General features: G+C 33.1%; 1 long non-coding RNA gene across 1 annotated transcript; it reads right to left on the bottom strand.

Moving 5' to 3' along the window:
• Nucleotides 1-12,373: 12,373 nt before the first annotated feature.
• On the bottom strand, nt 12,374-14,575 carry LOC143043585 (uncharacterized). Its single transcript, XR_012968482.1, has 3 exons — nt 13,933-14,575; nt 13,192-13,212; nt 12,374-12,670 (listed from the first exon to the last, which is right to left on the bottom strand). It is a non-coding gene; the product is annotated as an uncharacterized LOC143043585 (long non-coding RNA).
• Between the last annotated feature and the right edge of the window lie 2,319 nt (nt 14,576-16,894).

Below are 16,894 nucleotides of genomic sequence, written 5' to 3'. Positions count from 1 at the left end.
ACTAGCTTAAGATATTTTATTTTGGATCACATTATCATCAGGGGCAAACAAACTGCAGATTAACTAGTTTCAGTTTTTATTCAGTTTAACTTTTCATTTTATAAATACAGCGTAAAGAGAAGAAACTAGATAAAAAAGTTTTCAAATTATTTAGACGAGGATGTCTTGATTTAAAGATTAAATAAGTTTAGCATAAGATTTAATATTCGAGAGCAAATTATCATCAGGAAAAAAAATGCTACAGCTTAAATAGTTTTAGTTTTGAATTAGTTTAGTTAACTTTTCACATGAAAACAGCGTAAAGAAAAGAGACGAAGTGTAAAAATGTAAAAGTCATTTAATATTACATCAATTAAAGATATAACATATACATGTATTCTGGAGCAAATTATCAACAGGGGGAAACATGTTGCAGCTTAACAAGTTTCAATTTAGTATCAGTTTAAGGTGATACCCAACACTTTCACTAAAATCAATTTGGCTCGTTTAATTTTCATAAAATATTCACAAAGTATTTACTTTGACCCTTTAACAAAAATATAAAAATTTCTAATATTTGGAACCAACCATTTTATCAGAAAAATTACACTGGTTATTTAGCAGTTTGACAAACACCAATTTTGATCACTGAGAAGCTTAACTCTTTACCATTCGGCAAAAATTGCACTATTTTTGCCGCAGAGGAACGATCAAATTTCAATCATTCATAACTTTCTTGTTACTGTTAGTAGACTTATCAACTAAGACTTTTTATAGAAAACAGTTTTTCAGTATTATTAATGAAAGGTTTGTAATTTTTTTTTGTCATGTTTGATCACGTGATAATCAGTCCAATGTCACGTGACAACAACAAAAAAATCGGAAAATTGTAAAATTTCGATTCAAAATGTACTTTTTTGTAGTTTATTTATGGAAATAGTATCAACAGAGCATTCAAATACAATGTTACGAATAACATCTCCACGAATAAGAACCCTCAATGGTCTATTTATGTGAGAAACAGCAATTTTTATAGCCAAACATGCTATGTGGTGATTTGGGTCAAAATTGCTATTTTCGAGCTTTTGGGGTAAAAAACGTAGCTCATCTGTGCAACTGAAGTGCATCCACACTTTTATCCCCACAATCATTTAAAGGGCAGAAAAACAAAAATCTGGCAGCCTCAGCATCCCTTAGTTACCGATTTGTAATAGATTATCTTAATATGTATGTCTCTATTATTCTATAAACGACTGTAGCTAAAAAACAGACAATTTACTTTGTCACAAGGAAAAAAGCATTTTTATTTTGAAATTAGAATTAAATTAAAGTCAAGTCAAGATATTTAATATTTGTGTTGGTTATTTTTAACCGTACACTCACCCTTGCTGGATGCGAACTCAGATCGCTTGATTACTAGCCTTAGATGCATCCCCTCAGCTACGGAGGCAGACAGTTAAATTCGATTAAATTCATACTTATTTTCAATGTTATTTATAATATTTATTTATAAGTTGACCATTAACATACAAATATTAGATTATAATAAGATACTAAGAAAGACGTCAAAACTGCATTTTTTTACATTTTTAAAACAACACACAATGTGGAATGGTGTGTGAACCCGGGGAGAATAGGGAAGAGGGTGGAAGGGGGGGGGGGGGGGGGGGGGTACTTATGATTTAATGTCAAAACCAAGTAACACAAGTAGTAAGAAATGCATTTTATTTATACTATTTGGCCTCTGGAACAACAATATGCACGTTTTAAGTGGTATTGGCAGAAATTCTAAGAAATAGTTGCTGAAAGTTACTGACATATTGACAATGTTAACTGTTTGTATCCGTTTTTCGTAGAAACTAATCATAAGAAAACTTATTGAACCTTCATTTTATAAAGCTCAAAACATAACTGAAAGAAAACAATCCATTAAGAACCGATTTTTGCAGTTTATAGAAACCAAACACAATGTTTCGATAATTCAAGATTTACACAATCCTAAAGTTTTTTCTACAAAATTTTAGCAGATTTTTAAAAAAAACGACGATAGTTTAATTGCTTTATTTTACCATAAAGATCAACCCCAAAATACACAACTTGCGTTTTAATGTGTAGCTGAAACTCACAGGTTTCATTTAAGCCCTTGGTGAAATCTGTTGATAGTCAAATGACAGAGAACTTAAGGTTTTAATCTAAATTTTACGCAAAAAAGTGCTTATGACCCGAATTCGGGTCATAGGAACGGTAAAGAGTTAATATTCCCTTTACAACACAACGTAATTATAACGTTTAGCTGACTTTACAGAGTTATCTCCCTGTAGTGTTAGGTATACTACCTTAATTAATGTTTTAACAGCCTAAACATAAGAAAAGGGGTGTAAAAGTCTTAAAATATTAAAACGAGAGACTATTGAGCAGGTGGAAGTTTAGCGATGCTTACAATAATTATTCTATCCAACCCTAATTTTATATACATGTATTCTAAGTTTTTTGTCACGATGATTTTGTAAAATTAAATGTAGACGTCTGTTTGGATATCATGTAAACCCATTTGTTTTAACATTTAAAATCATGCAATACGTTAAAATGAAGCACCAGACCATTTGAAATTAAATTCGTTGTCAGTAATGAAAGAAGGAATTACGATATGTTGATACTGATGCTGATTCAGCATATAACTGTAAGTGCACAATTTACATAATATTTTTCTCTTAGATCTTAAGCACATCTTAAGATGTTCCTAATTTTATGGCTATTTGATGTCAAACAACGCATGTTTAACTTTTAATTGGACATTTTTTTATGAGGTATATCAATGTTATACTATTAGCCAGACTTTTATGTGTGCTGCACGTGCGTCTTAAGAATCATTTATTCATTTCAAATCAATTCAAGATATTTTAGTCTTTGTTTTAGTCTTAATCTTCCTGTTCATAACTTCGAAAAAGTGTCCCAAACTAGTTTATCACTACTTAGTACTTACTCTAAATAAACCACTGTTTATGGCATTAATTTGAAGTGGTACGACTTTCAATTAGTCAACTGTATCCAAACCGCTATATATATATATATACAGACCAAATGACGTCGATGTAAACTAGAAACGGTATATATGTTCCTGATGTAAACAACTATTGGTCACCGAAGGTCTTCAACAATGAGCAACATCCATGTCGTAAAGAAAGCTATAAAAAGCTACGACATGTCAACTTATTAATCCATTCAAACGATACCCAAAATTTATATACAAAACAATAAACTAAAAACAAATATGATATACAACAATCAACGCCAACCAATGAATTAAAATTTACCTCTTGATGCTTATGATGATAAAATTTAGGAAAATGGAATAAGTAACTGAATAGTCTGATTGATTGACTGTTGGTTGCTTTATGTCCAGTTGCAAATATTTAACGCATTTTCAGGACGAAATCAAATTAATCATCAATACAACAGGTAGGTTCCACAACAGATGGCGTCGGGAATGAAGGTCAGGAAAATGTGAACTTTAAATGGAAAACAATTGTATATTGGAGAGCAGTGAAATTCAGCCTTGCAATAGGCCATCCAAAGAGTCGTTGAAGGGTGCTGTACGAGCGTGGCCCTTTCAACACGAGGTATCGGATTCTGACCGGACGTGACTGCGTACTTGTATATCCCGCAAAGCCAAACGGACGCCCCACTTATCAAGGGTATTACTACCGGCCAGAAGAGGACCAAGAGTAACCGTAATTATATTCACCAGTCACCCTTGGGAATTCAAGGGTTTGAACTCGAATGCAATTTTTTATGCTGAATCTATCGTGTAAATTGTACAGTAGTACTAAATTACAAAAACATGGTGATACTATGATTACGTAACTAGCCCCTTTTATGACTTTATACGAGATATATAGTTAAATGGATTTCAGTATCGATTTAGCCAATTTATTATATGGTCCAAGTAGAATCTCTGAGACATTTATCTCAGTCAAAGATGACATTTGTTGTCCCAAGTCAGAGCCTGCAGTTTAGTAGTTGTCGTTGGTTCACGTCTGTCATACATGTACTTGTTTTTTTGTTTTTTTTTTTTTAAATTAAGCCGTTTGATTTTTCAATTGAAATGTATCATATTTTTTCCTGTCGGAGCCTTTCAAAGCCGTTTATTCGGTACGTTTTTTCCTCATTGGTGAAGGCCAAACGGTTGACTATTATTTCTTACATCCACTTTATTTGAACTTGGGTGGAAAGTTATCTCATTTGAAATCGTACTTCCATATTTGGTGGATTATGATTCGGACGCTTCAGGTGCTATAATTATCATTTTTATTCGCAACACATATTACACAGCATAATATAAAAATCGACGCATATTTCATGAATACATAAAGACGTCTGGTGCAACATTTATTGTTTATTCTACTTTGTAAATTATCTAATCGCTCTATGATATGTACATTTCTTTAATTGATCAGTCAACACGATAATTGAAAATACTTCAACAATTTTATCATACTGTCAAAATGATTACATAATAAGAAATTGCCAAGTCAGCATATCCTTTAAGAAAGGTATACTGGGAATATCTGTTACAGCTAACCGTAAAACCTGGTTAAACCGCATGCCATTTTTGCTCTCTATTTGTGCAGCTGTATCACGTCTGTTAAATAATATAGGATTGTTTAAGTTCCAACCATCTTTGTTAGCCTATACAACCTAATTGCGACAGATAATCATTCAAAAGATATAGTACTTTGTGTACATATGAAGAACACGGCATTTGTGAGTAACGGTAACTGATTAGACTAGTGAACTCCTATGGTTGGAACCCAACTTTTTACGATCAATGCTTTTCAATTGGGGCATCTGGCTGGAACGTCCCTACCCCCCACATCTCGTTATAAAAATGGCAGGATCATCCAGTGAAACTGTCAACAGATTGTCCTCAGTGTGAATCAGGCAGTATGTACGTTTACCCTCTCATATTCTATCATAATGAATGAGCGGTCCATCGTTTAAGTTGGATATAAAAATATGGTCACCAGGAACCCCCTTTCTCCGACGATAGCCGCATGCTTATAAAGAAGGTCTGTCTGGCTGTAAGCTTTATTTAAATACGCAACCACGTCAGGCTGAACATATAACGTTAATTTAATCCAGTGCATAAAGTAGAGAGAGTATGACCGATACAAGATAAAGACCTCTTGCACGATATATAACTCTTTGTTGGTTATAGATTGGATGCTGCAAGGCAAAAGTTCGAACTATAGATCCGCCATCTGTTTTTCGTGGTCCAGTCTGAAATTCCGCCTCTCATTCAGGTTCACCCACTTCGCTGAATCTACGAATTTAATTTGTAGATTTGTTCTCATCGGGCATATATAAATGAAATATTGGTCGCTGAATGTAAGCCAACACAAACCTATTCCACCAATGATCATTCCCATTACCAATGTATGCGCTCTCAATATGATTGCATAAGAATTTGCCGGTGCAGGTCAAGCATCTGTCCATCACACCACATCGTTTTATTGGTCCATACATTTGTAAAGTGGTGTAGTACATTTTATACTGTCATGATAGTTACGTATATATAACAAAACTGCTTCAAGTAAACATTTGAGTATTTCTTTTAAAAACATATTTGTAAAAGCATAAAATTATTTAGCAAATGCCAAACATCGTACTGCCCCCCCCCCCCCCCACTAATAAATTTATTGCAATGTTGATTTTTCATTAATATCAAGTGTTCATTTGACTTTCGGGGACATATCACCAAAAATTAACAAGAGCAATTTGCACACATATAGTGAAATAATTTTCTCATTACTCTAAAACTTACATGAAAAAGCAAGACATCGTTTCAAAGAAAACGCTGTCGAAATAGGAAAGACAAATGCATGTTACTGCTAAATTGGTTTTGATTTCAGACTATACTTTACACAATTTGTTTTCAATTTTTACTTTACTCTGAAATGAAAACACTGCAAATGTCACCAACATGTAATCTGACAGAAATGTATTCCAATCCAATACTTTCAAAGTTCAAAATATCATCCCCCATCAAATTATTTACGTTTTGCGAACAATTCCTTGTGCCGCTCTTTATCAAATATTTGGAACCTTATTCAACATACCTGGTATTTGTTTTTGTCAGTATGTCCACAATAGAACAAAACTCAACTTAATCAACTTTTTCACAAATGTTTTCGTTTAAAAGTAATCCAATTGAAAAAAAAATCAAATAAAATCCACTTGTTTTTTATTTGTCCACGTGCACAAAATTTTCATTCATAAGTATCTGCAAAATCTATTAGCTATATAACTTCGAATGCCTTCTGTGTAACTCTCAAATACTTTTATTTCAGTGATATATATGTTTTTTTACTACACTGCGCGAGTCATTTAAAACACAGTGCGATATGATACGGGACGAAGGCCATTCAAAAATGTATTCTTTGTTTCGCATGCGTTTTGTTACTAATATACTGCAAATAAAAATCAAATAACATTTTTTATTACATCATTAAAGAGGAAATGTGGTAGTTACAAAAACAAGTATGATTAAAATTATTGTAAAAGGTCATACAAAGGCCGCCATTTTGTTTGTGTTGATATAATTTTTTTGTTACCAATATACTGCAAATAAAAATCAAATAAAATATTTTATTACATCTTTAAGGAGGAAATGTGGTAGTTACAAAAACAATTATGATTAAAATTATTGTAAAAGTTCATACAAAGGCCGTCATTTTGTTTGTGTTGATTTAATTTTCTTATTTATTATAATGCCTTTATCCTTAATGATGGCAATAAACAAACATATTTTGGATGTCATAAATATAGAAATGTTGCATTTTTTTCATTATTACATATTTTCAAATGATTCCAGGTAACCTAGATACGATGGAAGAATGAACCTTTTTAAAAATAAAAAGTAAAGACAGTTTAGTTTAGTCTGCACACAACAGAAATACATATGCACATAGAAAGGGGTCAAGTTTCTCAAGCAAAGGATTTGTCACCTTTTTGTACCTTTTTGTCACTCATACATTTTATTATGGATCGGCATGCTGCATGCTAGTTGCCGTGGTGAATAACGAATCCGAAAGCTTACATTACAAAAACTGTTCCAACTCTACTTTTAAATTTTATTACACGTATTATTTCGCAATAAAAAAAAAAAAGCACACAAAGTAAGTATCAAAAACACAAACAAATAAATGGACAAAACCCACAAAAACCCTAAAAAGAACTACCCCCCCCCCTAATTTAAAAGAATAAGTTGAATTACGGAAAGATTCAGTGCTCTTAACATTTGTTGTAGAACGTAAATAACATATGCAATGGCTGTTTTTTTTGGTCTTAAACATTCTAAATGAGAAAGAAAAAAATGTCTGTAATCGCTTTGGGTTACTTTTCCATATACAACTATATAAGAAGATGTGGTATGAGTGCCAATGAGACAACTCTCCATCCAAATCACAATTTGTAAAAGTAAACCATTATAGGTCGATGCTAGGTCTTCAACACGTAGCCTTGGCTCACACCGAACAGCAAGATATGAAGGGCTCCACAAATGACTGGTGTAAAACATGCATTCAAAGTGAGACGGGAACGACATAGACGTACTTTCAATCATTTGTATATTCCAGGTAAACAAAAATATTGATGTTTTAATGTTTAATGGCCTATCTTAAGGTTAAATGATCTGTTTTTACAATTACCGTACGCAGTTTTCTCTGATACCCATCTTATACTAAATTACTTCTACTCAACTTTAAAATAAATAACAATTCTTTTGACTTTTGCACTTGACATAGAAAGGTAAACAGCCAATAGATCAGTATCTTAAAGACGTTTTAATTGTAAAGCGTGAATGAAGCTATTCAAAGCAGCTTTATCAAAAGGATTATTTATGTATGAAACATAATACATGCATGTTTGTATAAGATATCATTTAACCCCGATGGGGTTACCTTTTAATTTAAACAATAGTATAATTGTTACTGCAAAATTGTAGCTTTCAATGGTTCAGAAAAAGGGGAATAGTTTAGAATAGGATAGAAATGAAATAAGGTGATGTGGTTTAGAAACCGGCATGTCTTTATGTGTTGTAATGATACACTACTGTCTCAGATTAGGGTGAAGGTTGGCGCATGTTAAAAAGTTTAGAATCGCTACATTTTTATAAACCTGTCCTATGTTAGAAGCCTGTTGGTCAGTTATTGTGGTTTGTTGGTGTGGTTCATGAGTTTCTCTTTTCTCGTTTTCTTATATTGATTAGACCGTTGGTGTTCCTATTTGAATTGCTTTACACTAATCGTTTAAGGGTCCTTTATAGCTTGTTGTTCGGTGTGAGCAAGTTCTCTTTGGTAAAGACTACCTATAACTCTTTATTTGGATTGAGAATTGTCTCATTGGCACTACCACATCATATTATAAGTCTTTACAATAGACAGGCGTCAATAGCCTGAGTGTTTAACGCCGTAACTTGTCTCATATCTAGGAATACCTATAATTCTATACAGACCATATGTACACAGTTAAGCAAATTTGAAGCTTATAAGGCATGTGTAAGACATCACTTTTCATGTTGCTGTAATCTTGTACAAACTCAATGAATTCGGTCCTTAGTTTCTTGCTAACAAGCCGTGAACGAGAAATAGAGGAAAGACTGGGAATAGCTTTGTGACGCCTTTGAAACCTCATCCATATGAAAATCAAATAATAAAAGAAAGGCATTCTCCTATAGCTATTGAATTCAACATTCTGTGTAACCTTCACGACCCTGTAGTTTATATTTGTAGATAAGACTATTTTTTTCAATTTGGTCATATCTTATTTTTTTCATGTTTCTCATTTCCCTCGGTATATCGTCTTATTTCCTTGACGTTTTATTACAAGTTGAAGATATAAAGAATAAGAGCGCTTGAATGTATAAGTGTCCCAATTTCTTTTATGACATTCGTTTTTAACATTTCAAGATTTTTCGAAAGGAAACAAGATAATATTCAGGTTTAAATCAAAGGGTTGGATTCACTCGTATGATCTCAATACTTCTTGTCAACACATCAAACCTTATCTATTTGCCAAAATTAATAGATTTGCAAAAGCTGGTACAATGGTCTGTAATTTAAAGATATACTCCTTAAACTTCATTCATAATGTTATCACATAAAATGCAATTATAGTGTGTGATAACATTGTGTGAGGGAATTCGACGTTTGCTGTACCACTGTTCACTCCAGCGCAATTTATGACAATACCACTGTATCAATTAGAATGATTTTTTTTGCAGTGTTTTAAGAAATGATTTTACTTTGTTGTCGCGTATTATTCGTGATACATACAATGTTTTAAAAAGGCGAATTTTCTGTATAAAGTCAATGATTATGTTGACTTTTGAAGGCCAAACTTTTTACAGCCTTAAATACGCAAATAAAAGATCCAAAAACTATACCAATACAGAATGACATGTTTATGAAATTATAGCAAATCTATTGGTTAATAAATTTTTATTCGTTGTTGCAAAATAATGAACTTAAAATATCTGACATTTTCTCCCTACCCAGTTTACCCCTATACATTTTTATGATGTGGACTGGTCATTGTTATTGAATCGTAGGCAATTTGATTGGATTAAGTTGTTATTAGTTTACCTTCAAACTTGTTTATGCCTTTCATACATGACTATTGATTAATTAGAACGTGCATGAATGTGTACGGTAACTAAAATTACCTTCAAACTGGACACTGGACGAGTCAATATTATGTTTTATCAATGAAAGTTAAGGTATGAAAGGTAAGAATTGCCACTTCTTCTATTTTCACAAAATTTTCTGAATACACAGTTGAAAGATTATTTTTTAAAAGCCTATTGTGGAGATAAAAGAGAAAGTTTACAAATAAGACGTTTTTTTTCCATTAAACAAGTCATTTCTTAAGAGAAAAGCCGAAATATATTTTACGCACGACTACGGCAGGTAAAATTATTATTTATCATAACAAAAAAAAGCATTTGTCAGTCTCATTGGAAAGTGTTAATTACAATTAATCCCAAACTTAAGAAGTCAGTAAATAAAGTCAAAATATGTTCGATCTGCCTATTTCTGAACATCAAAAGTCAATACGATCGTTTTAAAGTCAATTTCGTCTACCTCACAAAATCTTGTTAGGCACTATAGCAAGACAGATTTGTGTCAATTTGGCAAGTTCTTTTATTTTTAGATCTATTTATAGTTAAACCTTACGGAAATACTTTCGATATATATGGTCGATTTCCCTGTGTGCATTACTCCGAAAAGACCAGACAGAGTTTAAAAGTCCGCAGAAACCTGAGAAATTCAAAATAAAAAAAAGTCCATCGGTAATTGCCTATCTTGAGGTTTAGATATTTTCATAATACCAATAACATCTCTATTTCATTGTTATCAATAATTTATTTATCCTGGACTTTTCTTCAGTACCTTCCATGCTTCCTCTGCCTTGATGTCTTGAATTTCTGTTTACAATTTATTACTTGAAACATTAGGTAAGATGCGATGAGATAATGATTTAATTGGATTTTGATAAGGAAGTGAATTCCGATTAATCCCCTTTGTACAGCTCTATAGGAAGTACACCACTAATTCATGGTCCCATTGCTTTCTATGTTAAATTCCTCCGTTTCAAGCAGGCACACCTCTTTTATTTTAAGTTCAAATAAAGTGGCAATCATTGTATTTCAAAGCAACACTTTATGGTGTCTTGTACTGAAAAAATCAACATACCTTACATGGCATATAAGAAAGAACTGGTTACCGGAACTTCAGATGTACCAAAACAGGTACTTCAGATCTGACAAACAGACAAAATGTACCCTCTTTTTAAAATTTGGTGCAGTTTTTTTAATATTCAAAATTAAAAGTCCAAAAGTGTTCTTCAATGATCACAAGTCCTTCAGCTTTCATTTGATACCAAAAATACCTAAGTATTCTACATATTTTGAAAGTTACACTCATGCGTAGGAACTATTTTGTGTTAAATATGTACTACTTTCTGGTATGTGCTTTCTGGCCGGGCCTGAATTAGTGGTGTTACACCTATAGTGAAAAGGAATTGTGCATGGTGTTTAGGCAATTTTCAACCAGATAAAGAATGCCTTCTGTATGGCAAGACGACCAATAAGTCACAAAGAGTGTTAAAAACATAAGGTCTTTTTTGTTAGTGTTTGGTCCACTTCCACTTGCTGTAGTGTGGACCCACTGCACATATTCATGGTTCGGGCAAGTACCAGAAGATATGTCAGTCATTCTCCGTGACACGATGCAATACAGGTCACTTTGCTTACTGACGCCATCACGAGTTGGTTGGCCGTTATGTTATATCCATAACACCCGATACAAGATGTTTCTAATTTCGTAACTACAATCCCGTCCCCTTATTATCATGAATGTCACATACCGAATTAGACTTATTACTGGTTTTTTTACTAACATGAGCAACACGTCGGGTTCCATAAGTAGATGAGAATGTGCTTACCATCCCGGAACACCTGAAATCATTCCTAGAATTCAGTTGTGTTCGTGTTGCTCAGTTGTTAGTTTTCTGTGTTGTGTTTTGTGCACTATTGTTTGTCTGTTTGTCTTTTTCCGTTTAAGCCAGATCGTTGTCAGTTGATTTTCGATATATGAGTTTGAATGTCCCTCGGGTATCTTTTGCCATTTTTCACGAAAAAATGCTGTCAAAACGTATGTGCCTCAGTGCTATACTAAGAAGATGTGCTAATTAGTGAGGTTGAAGTGAACCTTAACGAGGCACCTGTAATTGATCCAGTTTTTATCGATGTTTGTTCTTTGTTAATTTTGTAGTTTTAATCAAGGCCATTGCTTTTCTCTTTTTAATAGTTGCACATTTTGCCATCACTGACAGAACTACAAATTGCTATATATAAAAGTATGTGCATTATGGAGTTTGCTCATTGTTGAAGGCTATAAAACAACCTGCAATTGTTCATGTTTTTAACAATGAACGATGAATAATTATGCTACTTGCAATGTTACCACATCTCCTTACTTTTATACAAGCCAATAGTTATACAATACCGTATAAAGTAAGGGTGCGGTGACTGACGATTATTTTTAAATTTTATTTTATGTGTCGATGGTTTGCTGCCTCGTAGATGTAAAACCATGCTATGACGTCTTTACAGGGGCGGCGATTCGTGTTTAATGTATTTTAAAAAGGTTAAAAAAGATATGACGATTTTCGATGTATAGTACGGTGTAAGACCGAAATCTTAAATAATTTGCTTAAGTATGTACAATAGATGTCTGATATATACCAGTGAGACAGATTTTGCTACAGCTATTAATTGATCGGCTTGAAAACTATCCTTTATACCTTAATAAAAAACAAAAATAACACGTCATCACATCATCATTTTATTGCATCTCTTATAGTATTCTTTTAGGACATGCCATCCAGGAAATACGAGCTCCCCACATTTTGGTGTCTGCAAATGTTCGAATTGATAGGTTAAATCCATATCTGGTAAGACCGCCAGCATGAGCTATTATCCTTGGACTGGTATCCTTCCATGTGTCGTATAAATATAATCCATACACAAGCGAAGGTGTAGCATCGAATTGTGGGTTGAACTTTATATCAGTTGATGCTGGAAACCTGATGGTTGGAAAGTCGTGTGCACCAAACGTGCCAGACTGACCTACACATAATAATCAATAACATTCACGTCACTTACTATCATTAATGTAGACTAGTTTTGATTTTTATGCTTATATGATATTGTCGATCTAATGAATCAATTCTTTTTAAACGTTGTATTACTACGCTAATGTCCAAGGTAGTAGGAGGGTTCAATTTTCAATCATGTTCCTCACTGTAAACCAAACGATGAGCTGCAGTCAGCACACATCAATGTCATGGTTGCTACCTGTCTACCATTATTGATGGAGGTTATATTGATTATTGTCTTATTACGTTTGAATGTGTTTGATATTCAGGGGACTTTTTATCCAGTGTATTTTTTCTCATTGTTTCAGCCGTACATTGACCTGTATTTATTCAAATGTGTATTGTCAACATCGAAGCCATAAGTTCCATCATTTTGTTTTATCATTGAGAACAAAATTCACAAATTTGCTCTAAGTTTTGCAAAATGAATAACCATGTAATTGCAAACGAATGTTTGAAATTAATGTGTAATAAAATAAACAAATAACTTACATCCTTTCTTTGCTTTGGATGCTGTTAAGGATGTCTGCTGCTCTAATTTAAAATAACAAGGATTTCATGTGGTTGCTTAAAATGAAAACAACTTTGATATTTAAACAAAATAAAGTAATAAAATCATTAGTCTCGTGTGTAGTTTTCAAAATACGAGACATTTAGAAAATGGCGGGAAAAGGGTTTTCTTCAGACTTTACTATTTGTTAACATTGGAATTGTTTTTTACCCTTTAAACCAAGAAAAAATAACAAGGATTTTATGCCGCCGGATCACTAAATCTGAAATGATCTATTGAACAGATTTATGAAGACAAAAGTGGGGTGTCGTGTAAAAAAAAATTTAATACATTTGAATGGATAAAACCTGAGAAAATCGAAAATATGACAAGAATTCAAAAACATGACCAGCAGACATCCTTAAAACAAACAAAAAGAATCAGTAAATGATGCCAAAAATATAATGTTTCGTAATAATTTGTTATTTATGAATGATTATTATTAACTTTTTTCTTTAATTCTTTTCATAAATTTGGCTATTTACAATTTTTTGTTTACTATTTGCTCTTTGTCGAATTTTCATTGATATTTTTTTTTACAGAGAATGAACAGCATTGAATAAAAATGCGTTTGAATAATATTAAAGGATGACTTTTTGTTATGAAACACATTGGATATATGTTCTGTAAAATATTTTTAATTTTACACAAATGTTTTGAAATGTCAACTATACTTAACATACCTTTATCCATGGCTGTGTTTACCTGCTTCTGTAAGCTCGTGATCTGGCCATCAACAATCTTCTTCCGAGCGTCCATTCTTTGCTTTAGTCTATTCAGTTTGGATCTTAGCTTACCTATCTCTCCTCTATTGTTGTTTCCAGTAGATTCAATGGCCTTCGTTTTGCTCTTGATCAGATTTACATCAGTCCTTAGGTGTTTTATATTGTTCTGATAAGCCACTGTGTTAATCCCTTGTGCTTCGCTTTGAGTAACCAACTTTTTGATCTGTTGTTTGAGCTCATCAATTCTGTTAACTTTTTTCCCCAGTTGTTTTATGTTTTTTCTCATCTCTGTCAAAGATTCCGCTGTAGATCCCGAGTCTCCTTGTTTTTTCTTCAGATCTTCTACGTCTTTTTGTAATGCTTGATTGCTTTCCTGGCTCTTTTCAGCTTTATCTCGAAGTTTTTCCAGTTTTGCGCCCAAAGAATTTACTTGTTGTAAGATAAACCATGTTATCGGACTGGTCTGTCCTTTAGTTTCTGATTCTGAAGATCTTTTCAATATTGTTCCCGCCTTTGAAAATGTCAGCGATGAAGAAAGTAAGAAAATAATACAAAAGATATTCTTCATTGTCATTGCGCAAAAAATAGACCAAGTATACAAGTTTGTATCAAAACATATTTTTCAATATCATATAGGATGTACAAAAGTGATCAGATTTCAATGTGAGCATCTGTTGCAATAAATACTTTTCCGGGAATTCTATTGACAGACTTTCAATGCATTTTTCTTTGTAATACATTTGGTTTGCATGTTTAGTCAATTCTTTTGATATCAACGGACTTACCATAATAAAGGGGTGGATCCATGATATTTGAAAGGTGGGGGGTAATTACAAAAACCTCGATATACACTGCAGAGCGGGTCGAGTCGAATACATTTTAGATTATTGTAAACATGATATATATTTCAATCAAAGGGACATATGCCTTCAAAATATACTCCCAATCCAACGATTCAAAATCATTTATTAAATTAATGTGGTTGTAAATACAGCACATTATAACTAAGAATTATTTGGTGTGGATAAAAGTTGTGACACCATATATTGTTAAAAACATCAATTTTTACATTATGTGATTTGATTGTGATATCATCTTGATTCTGAAACTTGAGGCAACGCCTTATAACTAAATGAAATAAGAAAAAAAATGTTCAAACGCAGACACAATTTAGCACAATATCGATAGATATATGTATACATGTCAAAACATTGTCATCAGATTTTTGTTTTATTTATTAGTTTGCTTGCACTTCAAATTCATTGCTTTACCATTATGCCACAATGTTATGCGGGTCGTCATTTTCTGTGGGAAGTTACATGTACTTGTTCAGAATCGAGTCCGTATTATCCCGTTATTCTTTAATAGTTATCCCATAAGGACGCGGTGTGTCAGTGTAAGATCATCCCGATGGCCGGAGGCCAGAGGGTGATCTTAGACTGACACACCAAGTCCGAATGGGATAACTATTTTACATCCCAGTTGTTTTAGATTAGACGAAAAACCATTTACAATTCATAAAATCTAGTTTAGAACGCCACACAACCATTATTATATACTTTATATATTACTATATGATGTATACCCTTCATGACCCCCTAACACATAAGTAGATATCAAACAATGTCAACTCGCCCCACTGGCCAATCGGCCCACACTATATCGCCACTTTATGAAAAAATCGCCCAACTCTTGTGACCGACTCGCCCAACTTTAAAAAAGTGTAAAATCAAATTGAACAATCAGTCTGACAACTCATTTATTTAACGAAAATGGTTTAAACCCCACTGAATAAAGGTCTGCCAACTCGCCCCAGTTATAAAAATATCTTGCTTCCTTTAAGTATATTAATTTTCTTACAGTTCGTATCGAGTCGTCCTGGTTAAGTGGTATGTGTCGTGGCTTGATATGCTAAAGGTCTTGAGTTCGAATCCCAGCATATACACTGGATTTTTTCTACGTGAATTTTGATAGATAGTCTTCTATGTATAATTAATTATAAGTTTTATACTGGATTTGACATTCCCGCCAAAATGTTACAGAACAAAGGAAAGCATGCATAACAAAGAAACTTAAACTGGGGTGATCTGGTAGGAGTGATCCGGCTCAGATCACCCCTGTTAGAACAAAGGAGCTGGGATGTAAATTTTATATAAACATAAAAATCTGGGGATGACGACTTTCGGAGTTCACGAAATATTACCTTTAACACCAGAAAGGATAAACTATCATCGGTAAAAACATGTTTTAATTCAAAGAGATATTGTCGACGATCCACATCTTTATTACCTGTCGTTTCGTTTGATAATCTTTAATATTGAATATAATCTTAAGAAAAAAGTATTTATAAACTATGACGTAAACACCTTCCTTGTTGTCATATTTGGTTTCACCTTTAGATTAACCACAATGGCACAGATATCAGCTACGAAATGTGACTTATGTTCAGAAAAAGACGGTTCAATATTTTGTTATGAATGTAAACAAGCAATGTGTCTAACTTGTAGATCATTTCATGACAAAATTCCGTCCACTCGGAAACACAAAGTGAGCGATTTGAACAAAGTAGACAGATTGGTTTTTCAATCGGAATTAGAATGCTCAACTCACCAAGAGCTGTTTACGTTTTATTGCAACCATTGTAAGTGTTTGATTTGCAGTTCATGTTTATTAGCGGAACATAAGGGACACAAATTCTCAGGAACTGAAGAAATATTTCTGGGCGCTCGTCAAAATTCTATCCATCTTGTTTCTAAAGGTAAAGAGAAACTAGAAGAAATAAAAGAAGCAATTGACAATGTGAACGCGGGACATCGAGAGAAAATTGAGCACGATTCTGAGAAAGTCGAATTGCAAATAAAGTCCACTGCCGAAGCTTTGCATGGAATTATTGATATTGTGGCAGATATCCGTGTAAATG

This window comes from Mytilus galloprovincialis, chromosome 8, assembly GCF_965363235.1.
Source record: "Mytilus galloprovincialis chromosome 8, xbMytGall1.hap1.1, whole genome shotgun sequence".
Taxonomy (NCBI): domain Eukaryota; kingdom Metazoa; phylum Mollusca; class Bivalvia; order Mytilida; family Mytilidae; genus Mytilus; species Mytilus galloprovincialis.
Note: the sequence above shows the minus strand (reverse complement) of the source record. Positions and strands in the feature narration are given on the sequence as shown.